Below are 21602 nucleotides of genomic sequence, written 5' to 3' on the forward strand. Positions count from 1 at the left end.
AGCTGTGCTATCCCAGCTATTTGGCCACTTTATGAATGTAATTTGTTGAAAGGAAGATGGTGATGAATGGTTTAAGAAGGAACTGCAGATGCTGGAAAATCACAGGTAGACAAAAGTGCTGGAGAAACTCAGCGGGTGCAGCAGCATCTATGGAGCGAAGGAAATAGGCAACGTTTCGGGACGAAACCCTTACGGGTTTCGGCCCGAAACGTTACCTATTTCCCTTCGGGTTTCGGGCCGAAACGTTGCCTATTTCCTTTGCTCCATAGATGCTGCTGCACCCGCTGAGTTTCTCCAGCACTTTTGTCAACGTGATGAATTGTAACATGCTGGACACATGTCTACACCTGATGCGCTAAAATGCTAAGAACTATATCCCGCACTCTGTATCTTCCCCTTTGCTCTTCCTGTTGCACTTGAGTTTCACTTGATTGCATTTATGTAATGTAGTATCTGATTTTAGTTTAGTTGTGTGATACAGCGCGGAAACAGGCCCTTCGGCCCACCGAGTCGGTGCTGACCAGCGACCCCTGTACTAGGATCTCTGGGGACGATTTACAATTAACCGACAAACCTGCACGTCTTACGATTGTGGGAATAACCTGGAGATCCCGGAAAACATCGGGAACAATTTTCCTGCATCTAGTGTTTAAGAAGGAACTAGATGCTGGAAAATCGAAGGTACACAAAAATGCTGGAGAAACTCAGCGGGTGCAGCAGCATCTATGGAGCGAAGGAAATAGGCAACGTTAACTATTTCCCTTCGGGTTTCGGCCCAAAACGTTGCCCATTTCCTTCGCTCCACAGATGCAGCTGCACCCGCTGAGTTTAGAAACATAGAAACATAGAAACATAGAAATTAGGTGCAGGAGTAGGCTATTCGGCCCTTCGAGCCTGCACCGCCATTCAATATGATCATGGCTGATCATCCAACTCAGTATCCCGTACCTGCCTTCTCTCCATACCCTCTGATCCCCTTAGCCACAAGGGCCACATCTAACTCCCTCTTAAATATAGCCAATGAACTGTGGCCTCGACTACCCTCTGTGGCAGAGAGTTCCAGAGATTCACCACTCTCTGTGTGAAAAAAGTTCTTCTCATCTCGGTTTTGAAGGATTTCCCCCTTATCCTTAAGCTGTGACCCCTTGTCCTGGACTTCCCCAACATCGGGAGCAATCTTCCTGCATCTAGCCTGTCCAACCCCTTAAGTTTCTCCAGCATTTTTGTCTACCTTCCTGCATCTAGCCCTGTCCAATCCCTTAAGTGTCTCTATAAGGTCCCCTCTCATCCTTCTAAATTCCAGTGAATACAAGCCCAGTCGAACCATTTCTAAGCCAATATATTTTGTGCAAAGCAATTACTTTAAACCAAGGTAAGGTGCCAAAGCTAGAAATCCGGCATTATATTGTCCAAGGACACATTTGAATTCATATACAGGTACTTACCTGCAAACATTCCTATTGTGTCAGTAAATGGCATTCCACCCTTAACCTTGGCCTCGGACTTGCTTCCAATGGGACCAGCAATTCACCCCCTGACAGCCAATGAAGTGTGAAGATACATTCAATATCCTCAAACCTGTTGCCATCAGATACGCTCAATACTGTATCAGGCAAAAAATATTTCGTGCCTTGTGAAATAATCCCTTTTTATTCAAATTTATACCTGCCAAGATTCACATTTCGATGATTAGCTGATGTCAGCATTAGAGCAGCATTTGCTGAGGACTGTAATTTTCAGTATGCATCTACAGTGGCCACTCCGCACATCACTTCATTCCATCAAACCTCTCGAGATGATTCTTAACCGAACCACGGAAGGGAATAAAAAAAAAAGAATGCTTCGAAACGGATTAAACAGCTTTTCAACGCACTCGGGATAATTTGTTTAATTCGCCCTGTTCCTATTTAGCATCAGCTGCTCCACACAGCGCTCTGTCAAATTTCAGAAATGCTAAACAGTACATCTAAATCTGACCTCATTTTGTTCTTCAGGATTATCTTTAACTCCGGGTGAGTTATAAATAAGCAGACGTTTCTTGGAGGAGTGCGAGGGGCTTTTATACACTGCTGGATGTACAGAGGCCAGACTCGTGTCTTCAGCGTAGTGCAGAGATACAGCGCGGAAACAGGCCATTCAGCGATCCCCGCACACTCACACTATCCAACACACACCAGGGGCAATTATTCTACAATGATACCAAGCCAATTAACCTAGTTACAGCTCCACCCAAGACCGCAAGACATTGCTGAGAATTGTGGAGACCATCACACAAACCAACCTCCCTTCCATTGACTCCATCTACACCTCACGCTGCCTCGGCAAGGCCAGCAGCATCATCAAGGACCAGTCTCACACACCGGCCACTCCCTCTTCTCCCCTCTCCCATCGGGCAAGAGGTACAGAAATGTGAAAACGCACACACCTCCACATTCAGGGACCGTTTCTTCCCGGCTGTTATCAGGCAACTGAACCACCCTACCACAACCAGAGAGCAGTCCTGAACTACTATCTACCTCATTGGTGACCCCTGGACTATCTTTGATCGGACTTTACCTTGCATTAAACGTTATTCCCTTATCCTGTATCTGTCCTCTGTGAATGGCTCCATTGTAATCATGTATTGTCTTTCTGCTGACTGGTTAGCGCGCAACAAAAGCTTTTCACTGTACCTCGGTACACGTGACTATACACTTAAACTAACCTAAACTACAAACTTGCACGTCTTTGGAGTGCGGGAGGAAACCGGAGCACCCGGAGAAAACCCAAGCGGGTCACGGGGAGAACGTGCAAACTCCGTGTAGGCAGCGCCCACAGTCAGGATGGAACCCGGGTGTCTGACGCTGTGAGGCAACAACTCAACCGCTGTGCCACCGTGTCTTGTTTATTTATTCATTTTCCACCATTTGTTATATCAAGAATTGTTCTTATATTGCAGCAGTTTAGGATTAATTGCTGAGAAACTGTGGCCATGTTTCACTCTCAAAAATATTATAAGCGACACAGATAAGGTTCACCATTTTGCATCATTTACATTTGTCTCCGTTTACGAGTATTAACATGTTAATTTTGTTTGATGAGGGATCATAACGAAGGCCGAACATGATTATAATTACGTGCAGTCATCGAGTCGCAGATGTGTACGGAACAGAAGCAGGCCCTTCAGCCCACCTTGTCCATATTGGCCAAGTTGGCATAGTGTACAGGTCCCACATTCCTGCATTTGTCCCTCTATCCATATCACCACGTAGACAAAAGTGCTGGAGAAACTCAGCGGGTGAGGCAACATCTATGGAGCAAAGGAATAGGTGATGTTTCGGGTCAAGACACTTCTTCAGACTGATGTGGGAGTGTGGGGGTTGGGAAGAAGAAAGGAAGAGGCGGAGACAGTGGGCTGTGGGAGAGCTGGGAAGGGGAGGGGAAGGAGGGAGAAAGCAGGGGCTACCTGAAATTGGAGAAGTCAATGTTCATACCGCTGGGGTGTAAACTACCCAAGCGAAATATGAGATGGTGTTCCTCCAATTTGCGGTGGGACTCACTCTGGCCATGGAGGAGGCCCAGGACAGAAAGGTCGGATTCGGAATGGGAGGGGGAGTTGAAGTGCTGAGCCACCGGGAGATCAGGTTGGTTATTGCGGACCGAGCGGAGGTGTTGGGCGAAGCGATCGCCAAGCCTGCGCTTGGTCTCAGCGAAAGGTCGCCTATTCCTTCGCTCCATAGATGCTGCCTCGCCCGCTGAGTTTCTCCAGCATTTTTGTCTACCTTAGATTTTTCCAGCATCTGCAGGTCTTTCTTAAACAGTGATGGTATTAGTTTAAGTTACATGGTCACAGAACAGCACAGGAACAGGAACTTCAGCCCATAATGTCCGTGCCGAACCTGATTCCAAACTAATCTTCTCGGCCTCACCATCACGAAACAGATGGGGACCATGAGATAGCAACAAAACGCTAGAGTAACTCAGCGGGTGCAGCAGCATCTGTGGAGAACATGGATAGGTGACGTTTCACAGAGTGCTGGAGTAACTCAGCGGGTGCAGCAGCATCTATGGAGCTAAGGAAATAGGCAACGTTTCGGGCCGAAACCCTTCCGGGTTTCGGCCCGAAACGTTGCCTATTTCCAGAAGGGTTTCGGCCCGAAACGTTGCCTATTTCCTTCGCTCCATAGATGCTGCTGCACCATAACTCAGCGGGTCAGGCAGCATCTGTGGAGAACATGGATAGGTGACGTTTCACAGAGTGCTGGAGTAACTCAGCGGGTCAGGCAGCATCTCTGGAGAGAAGGAATGGGTGAAACCCTTCTTTGGTCTTAAGGAAGGTCTCGACCCAAGACGTCACATAGAAATTAGGTGCAGGAGTAGGCCATTCGGCCCTTCGAGCCTGCACCGCCATTCAATATGATCATGGCTGATCATCCAACTCAGTATCCCGTACCTGCCTTCTCTCCATACCCTCTGATCCCCTTAGCCACCATGGCCACATCTAACTCCCTCTTAAATATAGTCAATGAACTGGGTGGCCTCAACTACCCTCTGTGGCAGAGAGTTCCAGAGATTCACCACTCTCTGTGTGAAAAAAGTTCTTCTCATCTCGTCACCCATTCCTTCCCTCCAGAGATGATGCCTGCCCGCTGAGTTACTCCAGCATGTTGTGTCTGTCTTAGCTACACAACAGCATCTACAGTTCCTTCCTACACATTTCTCTGGAGATCATGGTTGGGATAATTCTTCAGACCTCCGGGTCTGCTGAGGCTTTGTGTCCGATGCAACAGTCCTGCATCTCCTACTGCCTACATTCAGTTTTGCAAATTAATTCTCCTCAAATATTTAATTCACTGAGAATTCACTTACAAAACGGACCCTGACTGGCTGAGAATTTCAGATCAATAATTACTCTGAAGCACTTTCTGTAATTCTAATCCATATTACTCACAAGACACAGCCTGATCTGCAAATCAGCAGTTCTGCTTTTAATGATATGTGTCTGGAAAAATAATAAAACTGCCCAGAAGCAGTGCAAAAATAAATATTAAAATTGGACAAATGCTCCTAAATTATATTCAAGATGTTTATGCTTTTAATTAATGAAAGGTTCTCTCGAAGGTAGACAAAATTGCTGGAGAAACTCAGCGGGTGCAGCAGTATCTATGGAGTGAAGGAAATAGGTAAAGTTTCGGGCCGAAACCCGAGGGTTTCGGCCCGAAACGTTGCCTATTTCCTTAGGTCTGAAGAAGGGTTAACATAGAAACATAGAAATTAGGTGCAGGAGTAGAGGCCATTCAGCCCTTCGAGCCTGCACCGCCATTCAATATGATCATGGCTGATCATCCAACTCAGTATCCCGTACCTGCCTTCTCTCCATACCCCCTGATCCCCTTAGCCACAAGGGCCACATCTAACTCCCTCTTAAATATAGCCAATGAACTGGCCTCGACTACCCTCTGTGGCAGAGAGTTCCAGAGATTCACCACTCTCTGTGTGAAAAAAGTTCTTCTCATCTCGGTTTTAAAGGATTTCCCCCTTATCCTTAAGCTGTGACCCCTTGTCCTGGACTTCCCCAACATCGGGAACAATCTTCCTGCATCTAGCCTGTCCAACCCCTTAAGAATTTTGTAAGTTTCTACAAGATCCCCTCTCATTCTCCTAAATTCTAGAGAGTATAAACCAAGTCTTGGAAAATTAAATTCAATAGATGGAATTTCTGACATTATAATTTGGTGGGATCCACTGATTGGAGTGAATCTTTCTTGAGGCAAACACACTGCATCTCAAACAGCCAGTGACGGTGTGGGGATTGGTGCAGGACTCCCAAAAAGCCAAATTGGTATTAAAGGGCCTGTCCCACTTACGCAACTTTTTCGGCAACTTGCCGGCACCCGTCGTAGGTCGTGATGGGTCACCGAAAATGTTCATCATGCTGAAAATCCAGCGGCGACCAGAACAAGGTACAACTCTTTGGGCGACTACTCACGACCGTACAGGCTTCACCCCGCGACATGTCAGGAGGAGACTGGTGGGGCGATCGAGATTAGTAGAACCAAGGACTTTTCCAAGGAAGAGGGCAAAGGATGCTATGAGTTTTTACGTTGAAATTCCACACAGGAACGCTTGCTAAGAATGTTAAAGGTAGACAAAAATGCTGGGGAAACTCAGCGGGTGAGGCAGCATCTATGGAGCGAAGGAATGGGTGACGTTTCGGGTCGAGACCCAGAAGGTCTCTCTGGTGGAGCGAAGGAATAGGTGACGTTTCACGAGAAAACCCACACGGGTCACAGGGAGAACATACAAGCTCCTTCTTCAGACTGATGTTTGGGGGGGCGGGAAGAAGAAAGGAAGAGGCGGAGACAGTGGGCTGTGGGTGAGCTGGGAAGGGGAGGGGAAGGAGGGAGGAAGCAGGGACTACCTGAAATTGGAGAAGTCAATGTTCATACCGCTGGGGTGTAAACTACCCAAGCGGAATATGAGGTGCTGCTCCTCCGATTTGCGGTGGGACTCACTCTGGCCATGGAGGAGACCCAGGACAGAAAGGTCGGATTGGGAATGGGAGGGGGAGTTGAAGTGCTGAGCCACCGGGAGATCAGGTTGGTGAATGCAAGCCGAGCGGAGGTGTTGGGCGAAGCTATCGCCACGAAATGTTAACGCCTCTTTCCATAAACCTGCGTGCAAAGTTTGCCATCCCACAGCTCAGACAGAAACACAAAATGCAAACAATTTATCGATTAACATTCCGATTACATTCACACGAGGTTTCAATGTCATACAAGTCTTTGTCCATTATTCAAAGTCTCTGAGGCACACCACTTAATTTCTTTGACAGTGGGACAGTATGCTTTTACAATTAGATCTTCTTCATCAATCCGCCATGAAGGAGGATGTTATTTCAATGCGAGAATTAATATTTGTTACCTCGCTGTGTCTCAGTTTTTCACTTTAACTAAAAGACTAAGAGCAGAACCAGAACGCGTCCATTACGCACCTAAGCTCTTAAAATGCCATAAAATGATTCTTCATAAAAACAAAATCAATAAATTGCCACTGTTGTAAATAATTCAGTGCATTGGCGAATGATGTGAGCATTTTGTAATTTACGAATAGCTTCACATTAAAGATATTTTACAATTTTCTCCACAGTAGGAGTTCGAATCCATTTTTGTAAATCATGCAGGCAGAAAACTACATCTAACTTTTTATATATATATAGCATATAAAATATGCTATTGCTATGAAATATATATATGCCACATATGCCGGGGGAGCACGGTGGCGCAGCGGTAGAGTTGCTGCCTCACAGCGCCAGAGACACGGGTTCGATACCGACTGCGGGTGCTGTCGGTACGGAGTTTGCACGTTCTCCCCGTGGGTTTTCTCCGAGATCTCCGGTTTCCTCCCACACTCCAAAAGCGTGTAGGTTTGTAGGTTAATTTGCTTGGTATAAATGTAAAATATTCTCTAGTGTGTGTGTGTGTGGGATAGTATAAATGCACTGGTCGGTGCTCGCTCGGTGGGCCGAAGGGCCTGTTTCCGCGCTGTGTCTCTAAAACGAAAAAAACTAAAACTACATATTTTTATATATTGATAAATTTATCATCGAATAGAATGAATTCCATCCACAAACGAACAACAATGCCCTTTCGCCATCGTTAAGATTACTTTGAACATATCAACAGAAATATTATTCAACCCGTTATTCCGTGCTTGCCTCAGCGATTATTGCATTTACCATGTGGTTGGAGAAGGGTCCCGGCACAAAACGTCACCTATCCACGTTCTCCACAGATGCTGCCTGACCCGCTGAGTTACTCCAGCACTCTGTGAAACGTCACCTATCCATGTTCTCCACAGATGCTGCCTGACCCGCTGAGTTACACCAGCACTCTGTGAAACGTCACCTATCCATGTTCTCCACAGATGCTGCCTGACCCGCTGAGTTATGGTGCAGCAGCATCTATGGAGCGAAGGAAATAGGCAACGTTTCGGGGCCGAAACCCTTCTGGAAATAGGCAACGTTTCAGGCCGAAACCCGGAAGGGTTTCGGCCCGAAACGTTGCCTATTTCCTTAGCTCCATAGATGCTGCTGCACCCGCTGAGTTACTCCAGCACTCTGTGAAACGTCACCTATCCATGTTCTCCACAGATGTTATTCCAGCACATTGTAAACTAACATCTGCAGTTCCATGTTTCTACAATACACGCTGGTAACAGAAACAGAAACAGACCAGGTCAGCCTGAAATACTCTGTCATTTCACTGAGACCATGACTGATCATAGAATCGTTGAATAGAGCACGCAGCCAGAGGGGAGGAGAATACAGACGCGCACACACTCATGTGCACATACACACACACACACGCACGCACACACACGCATACACACACGCACACGCATGCACACACACACACACACACGCATGCACACACACGCACACACACATACATGCGCACATACACACACATACATGTGCGCACACACACGCACACGCACGCACACACACGCATGCACACACACACACGCACACGCATGCACACACACACACATACATGCGTACATACACACACACACATGTGCGCACACACACACTCACACACGCATGCACACACACACACGTGCACACACACTCACATGTGCACACACACACACACATGTGCACACACACACACACATTCCCAATCACATTCACACTCACACATGCACTCACAGACCCACTCTCACACACACACACACTCACACTTACACACACACACCCACACACCCACACGCACCAACATACACACACACATATGTATATTTATGTGTGTGCGTGTGTGTGTGTGTGAGTGTGAGTGTGTGAATGCGAGTGTGTGAGTGTGAGTGTCTGTGTGTGTGTGTATATATATAAAATCACAAAGACAAAATTAAAACATACAAAATTCTCTTTCTACCCTGCTTCCATCTTTGATTGGTTGGACAATTAACGAGCATGTCTACCATGTTCCAGCTTGATCTGGTCAAAGGGAAAAATATTCATATTTCAAACCAAATGCTGGACTGATTTATGCAGATTCACTATATTGAAGCTGGAATAATTGGTTGGCATTGTACTGGTGTCTGGTGGTCTAGACACGGGTCTGTTTGACCTCCTGTGTCTGTCTGCGGACAGTGTTAGGCCACTAACAGCCAACATGCTGCCATTACTAACATCATCCCACACTCTTGGGAGTTAGTGGGTATCATTCAGCAAGGTGTAACCTTGTGATCAATGGCCCCTTTGCTTCTATTAGTTTAGTTTAGAGATACAGCGCGGAAACAGGCCCTTCGGCCCAACGAGTCCGTGCCGACTAGCGATCCCCGCACACTAACACTAGCCTACACACACTGGGGACAATTGACAATTATACCAAGTCAACTAGCCTACAAACCTGTACGTGTTTGGATTGTGGGAGGAAACCAGAGCACGCAGTGAAAAGCCACACAGGTCACGGGGAGAACGTGCAAACTCCGTACAGACAGCGCCCGTAGTCAGGATCAAACTCGGGTCTCTGGCGCTGTGAGGCAGCAGCTCTACCCGCTGCGCCACCGTGCCGGCCTATTGATGGCAATACAAACAGGTTAGGGCACAGAGTGCTGGAGTAACTCAGCGGGTCAGGCAGCATCTGTGGAGAACATGGATAGGTGACGTTTCACAGAGTGCTGGAGTAACTCAGCGGGTCAGGCAGCATCTGTGGAGAACATGGATAGGTGACGTTTCACAGAGTGCTGGAGTAACTCAGCGGGTCAGGCAGCATCTGTGGAGAACATGGATAGGTGACGTTTCACAGAGTGCTGGAGTAACTCAGCGGGTCAGGCAGCATCTGTGGAGAACATGGATAGGTGACGTTTCACAGAGTGCTGGAGTAACTCAGCGGGTCAGGCAGCATCTGTGGAGAACATGGATAGGTGACGTTTCACAGAGTGCTGGAGTAACTCAGTGGGTCAGGCAGCATCTGTGGAGAACATGGATAGGTGACGTTTCACAGAGTGCTGGAGTAACTCAGTGGGTCAGGCAGCATCTGTGGAGAACAGGAATAGGTGACGTTTCGGGTCAAGACTCTTCTTCAGACATTTCCTCAATCTAAAGAAGGGTTTCAATCCAAACCGTCACCTATCCATGTTCTCCACAGATGCTGCCTGACCTGCAGAGTTACTCCAGCACTCTGTGTAGCTTTCTGTAAACCAGCATCTGCAATTCCTTGTGTCACCTTGTGGAATGTTCAATGGCCATTTGTAAGTGAAGACGGAAGATTCTAGTGTTTAAGAAGGAACTGCAGATGCAGGAAAAAAACAAGGTAGATATAAATGTTGGAGTAACTCAGCGGGTCAGGCAGCATCTGTGGAGAACATGGATAGGTGATGTTTCGGGTCAGGATCCCATGCCAAATTTTGCATGCCCTTGTTCTCCAGAGACGCTGCCTGACCCGTTGAGTTACTCCAGCACTCTGTGTCATTTTTGTAAGCCAGCATCTGCGGTTCCTTGTGTGTGCGCAAGGGGGATTTGTAGACCACCTGGTGAGGAAGCTCTTCAGCTGGCTGTGGTTTCTAGATCAAGAGGACATTGTCTAAGATGCAGTTGACGAGAGTGCACCCGACATTTCTACACGTGGCAATCTGCAGCACTCCTGCAAATGGCAAGCATTGGTCAGCCGAAACTCGGAGATCGATACAGCTTTGGGAATCCATGTTATTAGATTCACATTTATTGTTACATGCATCAATTAAGGCACAGTGATATTTGAGTTACCATACAAGTGAAAGAACACAACGCAATTAATAAGAATGATAGATCTTTACATAAACATCCCACATAATTTAAACCCAATTCAAATTATTACACAGACTATATTATTCAAAAACAAGGTTGAATAAATTTTATCCAAACGTCTCTCCCAGATGCCACAAATGTTTGTTTCAAAACGCTAATATAACACATTCATTTGTAGGATGTACAAAGTTGAATAAATCTTGGAGTGATATATTTGATATATTTACAAAGCTTTTCAAGTCAAGAATAGAACCCAAAACGGAATGGATTATATTTGGAATAATAGGAGAAGATACCAATTTAAATAAAGACCAAAATGTTTTTTTTAATTATGGGTTAATAATTGGAAAGAAATTGATACTTAAATTTTGGAAAAATACAACCACACCAACGGTTAAAATGTGGATTAGGAATATGATGGACATAGCACGCCTTGAAGAAATGAGACTCTGACTAATAGATAAATATGACCAATTCTTAAGGAGTTGGTCTCCTTTCATCGACTTTTTGGAATCATGTGATGCAGCGGTAACGTAAAGGTTGCTGATTTCAGTTCATGACGCGGATAGATCTACATCTCCGAATACAGATTTGAAAAATTCTCTTTTAAGGGGCCTTCTCTTCTATTTCTACTTTCCACTTTTCCCTTTTTTTTTTTTCTTTTTTTCTTTTTATATATACACACTTCACGTTTTTCTACTCTCTACCATCTATTTTTCCACTTTTTCCTCTTTCTATTGTTTTCTTTTTCTTGTCTTGCTTACTTCCGCCGCGGTGCAGGCTCGAAGGGCCGAATGGCCTACTCCTGCACCTAATTTCTATGTTTTCCCTCTCATAACATAAAACTACAGGTTGTACATAGAATGGATTACGGTAGGACATAGTTGGCACCTAAAATTAGGTTCCACTGTACTGTTTTGGACTGTATTAACTTCTAATAAACTTAACAAAAAAAAGAAAAAACATCCGCCACGGTGTGGATCACAGTGATGGAATGCAATAAAGTTCAGGCAGTCTTCCTCCTTTTGTTCACTCATGTTTTGGGGGCCTTGACTCTCCGCAGTTGCCGCTATGGACAGCCCGATGTACAGGCCCTCTCGTTGGGATGATCGAAGCTCCGACAAAGCTCCCAAGGGGCCATTTATCACAAGGTTACACCCACTATTAGATCCATCCCATCACAGGGATCTCCACGAATCACTGCATCATTTAGGCACTCAGTATCATCAGAGACCCACACCATCCTGGCCACACACTCATCTCACCATTGCCATAGAAACATAGAAAACAGGTGCAGGAGTAGGCCATTCGGCCCTTCGAGCCTGCACCGCCATTCAATGTGATCATGGCTGATCTTCCATCGGAGAGAAGGTACAGGAGCCTGAACACTGTAACGTCCAGGTTCAGGAACAGCTTTTCCCTGCAGACATCAGGCTATTAAACACTACAAATAAGCTCTGAAATTAACTCTAAGATTCAGGGACATTATTTTTGACTTTGCACTATTATTGTGCAAATTTAAAAAAAAAATGTTTATTTAAATACATATAACCATATAACAATTACAGCACGGAAACAGGCCATCTCGACCCTTCTAGTCCGTGCCGAACACGTATTCTCCCCTAGTCCCATACACCTGCGTTCAGACCATAACCCTCCATACCGTTCCCGTCCATATAACTATCCAATTTATTTTTAAATGATACCAATGAACCTGCCTCCACCACTTCCACTGGAAGCTCATTCCACACCGCTACCACTCTCTGAGTAAAGAAGTTCCCCCTCATGTTACCCCTAAACTTCTGTCCCTTCATTCTGAAGTCATGTCCTCTTGTTTGAATCTTCCCTACTCTCAGTGGGAAAAGCATCCACATCAACTCTGTCTATCCCTCTCATCATTTTAAAGACCTCTATCAAGTCCCCCCTTAACCTTCTGCGCTCCAAAATATACTGATTTTTTTTGCGGGTTTTACAGAGTAATGTGCTTGTAGCTCTGTTGTACAAGTGAGAATTTCATTGTTCCGTATCGGGAAATATGGCAATAAAACACTCTCGACTCCTGCCTCTATAATTTTAAAAACTCACACTGCAGAGAGAAGTTAGTTTGCTGTTGCTGTTAAGTCTCAGGTCCACCAGGATATGATGAGATGTTGGAAGATGATAATGTTCTCACATGCCAAAGATCTGATGTAGGATTATCAAACCCCTTATAGGATCAAGAAGAAACTGCAGATGCGGGAAAAACCCGAAGGTAGACAAAAATGCTGGGGAAACTCAGCGGGTGAGGCAGCATCTATGGAGCGGAGGAATAGGTGACGTTTCGGGTCGAGACCCTTACGGGTCTCGGCCCGAAACGTCACCTATTCCTTCGCTCCATAGATGCTGCCTCACCCGCTGAGTTTCTCCAGCATTTGTGTAAACCCCTGTAGGTAACTGGGAGAAGGCAGGAGAATGGGGATAGGAGGGAGAGATAGATCACCCATGATTGAATGGCGGGGTAGGCTTGATGGGCTGAATGGCCTTACTCTGCTCCTATTCCTTATGACCTGTATGTATTGCATTTGAAGATGAACAAAACAAGCTGGAGTAACTCTGTGGGACAGGCAGCATCTCTGGAGATGAATGGGTGACATTTCGTGCCAAGACCTTTCTTCAGACCTAGTCTTCTTCAGAAGGGTCTTGACCTGAAACATCACCCATACCTTCTCTCCAGAGATGCTGCCTGTCCCATTGAGTTACTCCAGCTTTTTGTGTCAGCCTTGGGTTTAAACCAGCATCTGCAGTTCCTTCCTCCACACCAATTGCATTCGGGTATTTTACTAGCCTGCTCAAATCTGAGGAAGGACATTATTGCCATAGAGGGAGTGCAGAGACGGTTCACCAGACTGATTCCTGGGATGTCAGGACTGTCTTATGAAGAAAGACTGGATAGACTTGGTTTATACTCTCTAGAATTTAGAAGATTGAGAGGGGATCTTATAGAAACTTACAAAATTCTTAAGGGGTTGGACAGGCTAGATGCAGGAAGATTGTTCCCGATGTTGGGGGAAGTCCAGGACAAGGGGTCACAGTTTAAGGATAAGGGGGAAATCTTTTAGGACCGTGATGAGAAGAACTTTTTTCACGCAGAGAGTGGTGAATCTCTGGAACTCTCTGCCACAGAGGGTAGTTGAGGCCAGTTCATTGGCTATATTTAAGAGGGAGTTAGATGTGGCCCTTGTGGCTAAGGGGATCGGGGGGTATGGAGAGAAGGCATGTACAGGATACCGAGTTGGATGATCAGCCATGATCATATTGAATGGCGGTGCAGGCTCGAAGGGCCGAATGGCCTCTACTCCTGCACCTAATTTCTATGTTTCTATGTGGTGGGATTAGCTTAAACAAAGATCCAGCTACTGGGATCCTTATGGAAATCAAACACTATGAGGCAAATGCAATATAACATGTATATCATTCTGTATGGTTATAATATGTAAATTAAAGCAGCAATAATTGGAAAATTCTCATCAGAAACCATTAAGGTTCTTCATCGCGAGGAGCTACAGGAAGAATTAATTGAATATAGTTTGCAGCAAAACAAACAGAAATATCCAACATGAACATAAAGTGCTTTCAGCAGCTTTTAGATGTTGCAAATCACTCCAGTATTGATGATATATAGTGGCATTGTCAGATTGATGTCAGTGGAAATTTCCACTCTAAACTATGCTATATGTATGAGCAGTTAAGCTAATGCCCCCGTCCCACTTAGGAAACCTGAACGGAAACCTCTGGAGACTTTGCGCCCCACCCAAGGTTTCCGTGCGGTTCCCGGAGGTTTTTGTCAGTCTCCCTACCTGCTTCCACTACCTGCAACCTCCGGCAACCACCTGCAACCTCCGGGAACCGCACGGAAACCTTGGGCGGGGCGCAAAGTCTCCAGAGGTTTCCGTTCAAGTTTCCCCAAGTGGGATACGGGGCATTAACTTCGCTGCCGGCTGAGGAGAGAACATTGTCGGGGTGGAAGATTGCAACCTTCACGAGGTCCGCCCCGTTTAGACTAATGCAATCAACTCGACGTGCACTCAAACGGAAGATCAAATAGAACACTTTAGGCTGCACGTGCCACATGAAAGAAGAATAAGAATAAGACGAGAACATTGTCCAGGCTACTAGTTCCACAAGTACTAGTGGTGAATCTGTGGAATCGGTGGAGGCCAAGTCGGAGGATCTGTCCTGGTCCCTCAACACCTCCAAGCTGATCAAAAAGGCACAGCAGCGCCTTTACTTCCTGAGGAGGCTCAAGAAAGCCCACCTGTCCCCCCCGGATCCTGACCAACATATCCCGCTGCACCATCGGGAGCATCCTGACCACCTGCTTCACGGTATGGTACAGCAGCTGCACTGCTGCGGACAGGAAGGCACTACAACGGGTGGTGAAAACCGCGCAGCACATCATCGGTGCCCCGCTCCCTGCCATGGATGCCCTCCACCGAAAACGGTGTCTGAGACGGGCCGGGAAGATCATCAAAGACCCCTCACACCCCAACCATGGACTGTTTGCCCTCCTCCCATCAGGGAGGCGGTACAGGAGCCTCAGGTCACGTACCAGCAGGATGAGGAAAAGCTTCTATAACAATACAATCACACTGCTGAACTCGGAGTCCCGACGATAGATTTCTCCGGTCCCTCCGTCCCCATTGTTTAATTATTCTGTATTTCCTGATTATTCTGTATCTTCTCTCTTTCTATTTTTTTAATTTCTTTATGTACAACTACTACGGACTGACGCAAAACTGCATTTCGTTGTACTCATACTTGTATTTGTGCGATGACATTAAAGTTGAATTGAATTGAAGTCAATTGGTCATTTTAAGGCGGAGATTGACAGATTCTTGACTATTACGGGCGCAGGGGTTGTGGGGAGAAGGCAGCAGCATGGGGTGTGGAGAGAGAGAGAGACGGAGCAGCCATCTTTGAATGGCGGAGTAGACTCGACGGGCCGAATGGCATTAATTCAGCTCCAAGAACTTGCGAACATGAACCATCCTGAGATGTTTAAGAAGGAACTGCAGATGCTGGAAAAATCGAAGGTAGACAAAAATGCTGGAGAAACTCAGCGGGTGAGGCAGCATCTATGGAGCAAAGGAATAGGTGACGATTCGGGTCGAGACCCTTCTGGAAACTCAGCGGGTGAGGCAGCATCTATGGAGCGAAGGAATAGGTGACATTTCGGGCCGAGACCCGGAAGGGTCTCGACCCGAAATGTCACCTATTCCTTCGCTCCATAGATGCTGCCTCACCCGCTGAGTTTCTCCAGCATTTTTGTCCACCTTAAACTAAAAAGCAAGTCGTCTATCATGTCTGGAAGTGTGCACATCTGTGGAACGATGTGAGCATTTGAGATCCTTCTTCAGACTGATGTGGAGGTGGGAGGGGGGAGAAGATAGCTGTATCCTGAAATGCTTTACATTTAGAAAGGAAGGCAAACCCCCCCAACTCTGTCATAATGTCTCCTTGTTGCATTAAAAATGCCCGCCCGGGTTTAGGTTGAGGTCGATTATTGTCACTTGTACTGAGCGGCGTGCTATCCAAACAATTTATATAATATTATACCGCTACTTCTCCTCTGTATAAAGGCTTCTGAACAGTTCGGCCCTTCCATAAGCTAGGGTACTGTCCGATTCACCTCTACCCCATTGTGGACATTGGACTTTGTCTGTGGAACTGATGCGTTACAATTCTGAGAACTATTTTCCTGCACTCTGCATCTTCCCCATTGCTCTACCTGTTGGACTGGAGTTGGAACAGCTTGTATCCATGCATGGTAGATCTGATCTGGATAGCATGCAAAACAACTGTCAGGACTTTCACATGAAGAAAGACTGGATAGACTCGGCTTGTACTCGCTAGAATTTAGAAGATTGAGGGGGGATCTTACAGAAACTTACCACATTCTTAAGGGGTTGGACAGGCTAGATGCAGGAAGATTGTTCCCGATGTTGGGGAATTCCAGAACAAGGGGTCACAGTTTAAGGATAAGGGGGAAATCTTTTAGGACCGAGATGAGAATTTCTTTTGGTGAATCTGTGGGATTCTCTGCCACAGAGGGTAGTTGAGGCCACAGTTCATTGGCTATATTTAAGAGGGAGTTAGATGTGACCCTTGTGGCTAAAGGGATCAGGGGGTATGGAGAGAAGGCAGGTACGGGATACTGAGTTGGATGATCAGCCATGATCATATTGAATGGCGGTGCAGGCTCGAAGGGCTGAATGGCCTCTACTCCTGCACCTATTGTCTATGTTTCTAAAACCCCTCAAACTGTGACAATGATAAACCTAATGCTACACATAAACACAGTCTAGCCAAACTCCAGTACACCAGGTGGAGCAAAGGGGAAGATACAGAGTGCAGGATATAGTTCTCAGCATTGTAGCGCATCAGTTCCACAGACAAAGTCCAATGTCCGCAATGGGGTAGAGGTGAATCGGACAGTGCCCTAGCTTATGGAAGGGCCGTTCAGAAGCCTGATAACAGAGGGGAAGAAGCTGTTCCTGAGTCTGGTGGTGCGGGCTTTCAAGCTTCTGTACTTCCTGCCGGACGGGAGCAGGGAGAAGGGGGAATGTCCGGGGTGGGACAAGTCAATTTAGTTTATTGCCGCTTGTACCGAGGTACAGTGAAAAGCTTTTGTTGCGCGCTAACCAGTCAGCGGAAAGACAACACATGATTACAATGGATCCATTTACACTGTACAGGTGCAAGGTAAAGTCAGCAAATTCTGATCATGGATAGTTCGAGGGTCTCCAAAGAGATATAGTCTTTGATTAAGCATTGCGTTCTCAAGGCAAGGTGCAGTGTAGATGGTTTCTGGCCTGGGTGCTGGACTGGGCTATGTTGCATCAGAGAGGCTTCAATCCATCATCTTCTAACTCTGATGTTAAAGTATTTTATATCCAGCTGTTCTGTCCATTTTGGACAGCGATTTCTACTATTTTTCTTGGAATCGAGGATACGTTTTACATAACTATTCTTAATTAACAAATTAAAGATACGTATAACACAATTTCTTTTCAATTTGGATCTCTGGAGGAACAGGGCCATGCATTCCCGTTCCTTGCATTGATGAGAAGAATGATGTGGTTTGCGATTCCAATCCAAAAAAAAAGCCTTGCAGAAACATGCAAACAGTCGTGGGAAATGTACATCATCACCATGAACTGCGGTTGCGAAGGGAATAGATGGCGATCTAACTCACTGGAGTCGCACGGCACGGAAACAGGCCCTTCAGCCCCAACCTGTCCACATGTGCCCCGTCTACATCAGTCCCATCTGCCTGCGTTTGGCCCATGACCCTCACAACCTTTCCTGTCCCTGTTCCTATCCACGTATCTTTTACATGTTGTTATTGTACCTGCCTCAACTACCTCCTCTAGCAAGCTCTTGCCTATAGCCCCCACTGAGGAGGCAGGAGAATGGGGCTGGGGAGGGAGAGATAGATCAGCCATCACACACACAGAGTGGTGAGTCTGTGGAATTCTCTGCCTCTGGCAGATCTCTGGATACTTTCAAGAGAGAGCTAGATAGGGCTCTTAAAGATAGCGGAGTCAGGGGATATGGGGAGAAGGCAGGAACGGGGTACTGATTGGGGATGATCAGCCATGATCACATTGAATGGCGGTGCTGGCTCGAAGGGCCGAATGGCCTCTACTCCTGCACCTATTGTCTATTGTCTATTGATTGAATGGCTAGGTAGACGTGATGGGCCAAATGGCCTAATTCTGCTCCGAGAACTTATGAACCATCCACTGTGTGAAAAAGTTGCCCCTCAGGTTCCTATTTGGAGCAGCTGGGCTTGTACACTCGGGGGTTTAGAAGGATGAGAGGGCATCTCATTGAAACATATAAGATTGTTAAGGGCTTGGACACGCTAGAGGCAGGAAACATGTTCCCGATGTTGGGGGAGTCCACAACCAGGGGCCACACAGTTTAAGAATAAGGGGTAAGCCATTTAGAAGGAGACGAGGAAACACTTTTTCTCACAGATAGTTGTGAGTCTGTGGAATTCTCTGCCTCAGGAGGCAGGTTCTCTGGATGCTAGATAGGGCTCTTAAAAATAGCAGAGTCGGGGGATATGGGGAGAAGGCAGGAACGGGGTACTGATTGTGGATGATCAGCCATGATCACATTGAATGGCGGTGCTGGCTCGAAGGGCCGAATGGCCTACTCCTGCACCTATTGTCTATTGTCCATTAAATCTTTCCCCACTCACCTTAAACCTATGCCCTCTGGTTCTCGATTCCCCACCCTGGGTGAAAGACCTTAAATACTCACCCGATCTATTCCCCTCATGATGTTATACATAGTAACATAGACAATAGGTGCAGGAGTAGAGGCCATTCGGCCCTTCGAGCCTGCACCGCCATTCAATATGATCATGGCTGATCATCCAACTCAGTATCCCATCCCTACCTTCTCTCCATACCCCCTGATCCCTTTAGCCACAAGGGCCACATCTAACTCCCTCTTAAATATAGCCAATGAACTGTGTGGCCTCAACTACCTTCTGTGGCAGAGAATTCCACAGATTCACCACTCTCTGTGTGAAAAATGTTTTCCTCATCTCGGTCCTAAAAGATTTGCCCCTTATCCTTAAACTGTGTGACCCCCTTGTTCTGGTGTACACCTCTGACTGTAAGATCACTGATCACCCCTCATCCTCCTGAGCTTATGATAAGATTTAAAGTAAGGTTATAGTTAAGGCTGAAAAGGTAAAAAGGGCGACATTAAATGATGCTGTTTACATATTTCAAATAGAGATGGCCTCATCATGCCCGCTACTCCTGCGTAATTTTAAGATAGATATATACCACGAAGCAATGGAGGCAGATAAAAAGGAAGATGAGGCTCGTACAATTACATATCATTATCTCACATCTTATAACAAATTGTGCACTTCTAAGCAATCAAGGGTTATAAAGGGGCAATTTCAATTTAGCAGCACAAAAGAAACACAGCAATCAACTGAAGTTCAGCTGTACCAGCGGCCAAAAACCTCCTGTCAAAAAAAAATGATACTTTGATTTTTGTCTATCAGGTCTCTGGTGCTGTGTTACTGTCAAGAATTTTTTTAAAAAACAGTTGTCTTAATCCGTTACAGGGTCACGTCGACAGCTTTAAATTGCACACTTCTTGGTTTGAATGCAAACTCACCGGACTGGGCAGCTAGTTGTTGCAGGGTTAGAGATGGCTATTCACGGGGAGGGGAGGAGTGGAGGAGTGGGTGACCAGGGTTTGGCTTCAGGGGGGCCCGGGCGAGAGAAAGCAAAAAAAAAGCATGAAGAGAGACGGCGATGGAATATGCAGAGAGAGAGAGAAGGGGGAAAGGGATCGGAGAATTAGTGATCCGGCATCAGGCCGCCTCCTCTCCCCTCATTAATCATCTGTGTGCTTCTCACAGAACTACAATGCAAGCTCACACAAGGGTGAGAAATCTCACACTATTGGTTGCCTTCGCTCTTCCCAATACAAGCCAGCCAATAATTTTTTCCCCGCAGATATAAATAACTGGGCAAGCAGTAACGAAATATAAAGGGAATAAAAAAGGAATCCCAATTGCAGATCGAAGCAGAGTTCAGACTGAATAACACACTGGGAACTTTATTGAGTAGACTTCTGATGTGAACTGCTGTCGAACGGGTCAGTGGTGCTGGAATATTGCCACCCCCACCCCAACAAATCGCACCTTAATCGAATTGTAGACCATTTCCTTGACTATAATGAAAAAGGCAGCCTAAATAATGCAGGTAATGTTTGCTGCTCTCCCCCCTTCAACTGTTGTACATTATCACTGATGACTGCGATCCTCCACCGCTGTTGTGGAGTAACAATGAATATATTTCACAGTTCGCTGCGTTCACTGCGTGGGTGGTGGAAAAATAGACACCTCCACACAACAAAATGAAATATAAAAACGCAGGCTTTTTAACTCAGGAATGCAGATAGGGAAACGCAGATTCTCACGGCCAGACTTGTTTGCAAAATAAATCAAAATTAAAAACGATAATGCAAGGACTGTATTTCCTCTCTCTCTCTCTGTGTCTGGACTCTTATGATTGTGATGTGTAAAATAAAAAAAAACATGACATAATGTTAGAAAATACACTGTGTAACGCATGGCAAATATATCGACATTATTGCTTTGTCTGCCTTATAAATCAGTGCCTTTAAATAATATATATATTTTTTTAAAAGAAAGATATAATGATCTTTCATTATAAGGCAAAGCACGAGGGGAAAATAATTCTGCACGGGTAACTGGTGGAAATTTTTATTACAATTTAAAAAAAAAATTAAATATAAGGCAAGACCCATTTCCAAGATTTAAAATTTGGAAAAACCAGGAAGTGAATTTCGATTTTCCAAATGAGAAACATCACATCCAAAATATTGAGCATTTTTTCACACACAGAACATTTACTTGAAATTTACAGCGCAGACTTGAAAACTTCACTCAGAGAATGGCACTTATAATTCATGAGATTGGATTTTAATAATTAAAAACCTTTCAGAGAAAATCCATAAATACCATTTTAGACGTATCTGAATTTTAAAGGCGGTTGCTGAATTCGAAAAGGCTGTCGTGTGCGTGTACTTAAACTGAGTGGAATCCACAAAGATGAAGTGAAACGCCTCAATTATTTCCATGTTTCAAATGATTAATATTGAGAGGCAAACTCCAGATACTTAAAAATAAATATTTTGCTTAACAATTTGAAAAGCATGTTTGTATAGAAAGGAACTGCAGATGCTGGTATATAGGCTGGTATAGGGTTATGCATCTATATATCTATCT

At 45.6% G+C, this 21602-nt stretch overlaps 1 protein-coding gene across 8 annotated transcripts in view; it reads right to left on the reverse strand.

Moving 5' to 3' along the window:
- rbfox1 (RNA binding fox-1 homolog 1) overlaps positions 1–21602 on the reverse strand; it is an 899382-nt gene that overhangs the window by 197537 nt on the left and 680243 nt on the right. Inside the window, exon 1 of one of the 8 annotated variants that reach the window (XM_055651006.1) lies at positions 19961–20010. The exons of the other annotated variants lie outside the window; for them this stretch is intronic. The gene's annotated coding sequence lies outside the window, so the exon portion shown is untranslated. Of the gene's footprint in view, positions 1–19960; positions 20011–21602 lie in introns of those variants that run through there. 8 annotated transcript variants of the gene reach the window in all.

The sequence above is a fragment of the Leucoraja erinacea genome, chromosome 20, assembly GCF_028641065.1.
Source record: "Leucoraja erinacea ecotype New England chromosome 20, Leri_hhj_1, whole genome shotgun sequence".
NCBI lineage: Eukaryota > Metazoa > Chordata > Chondrichthyes > Rajiformes > Rajidae > Leucoraja > Leucoraja erinaceus.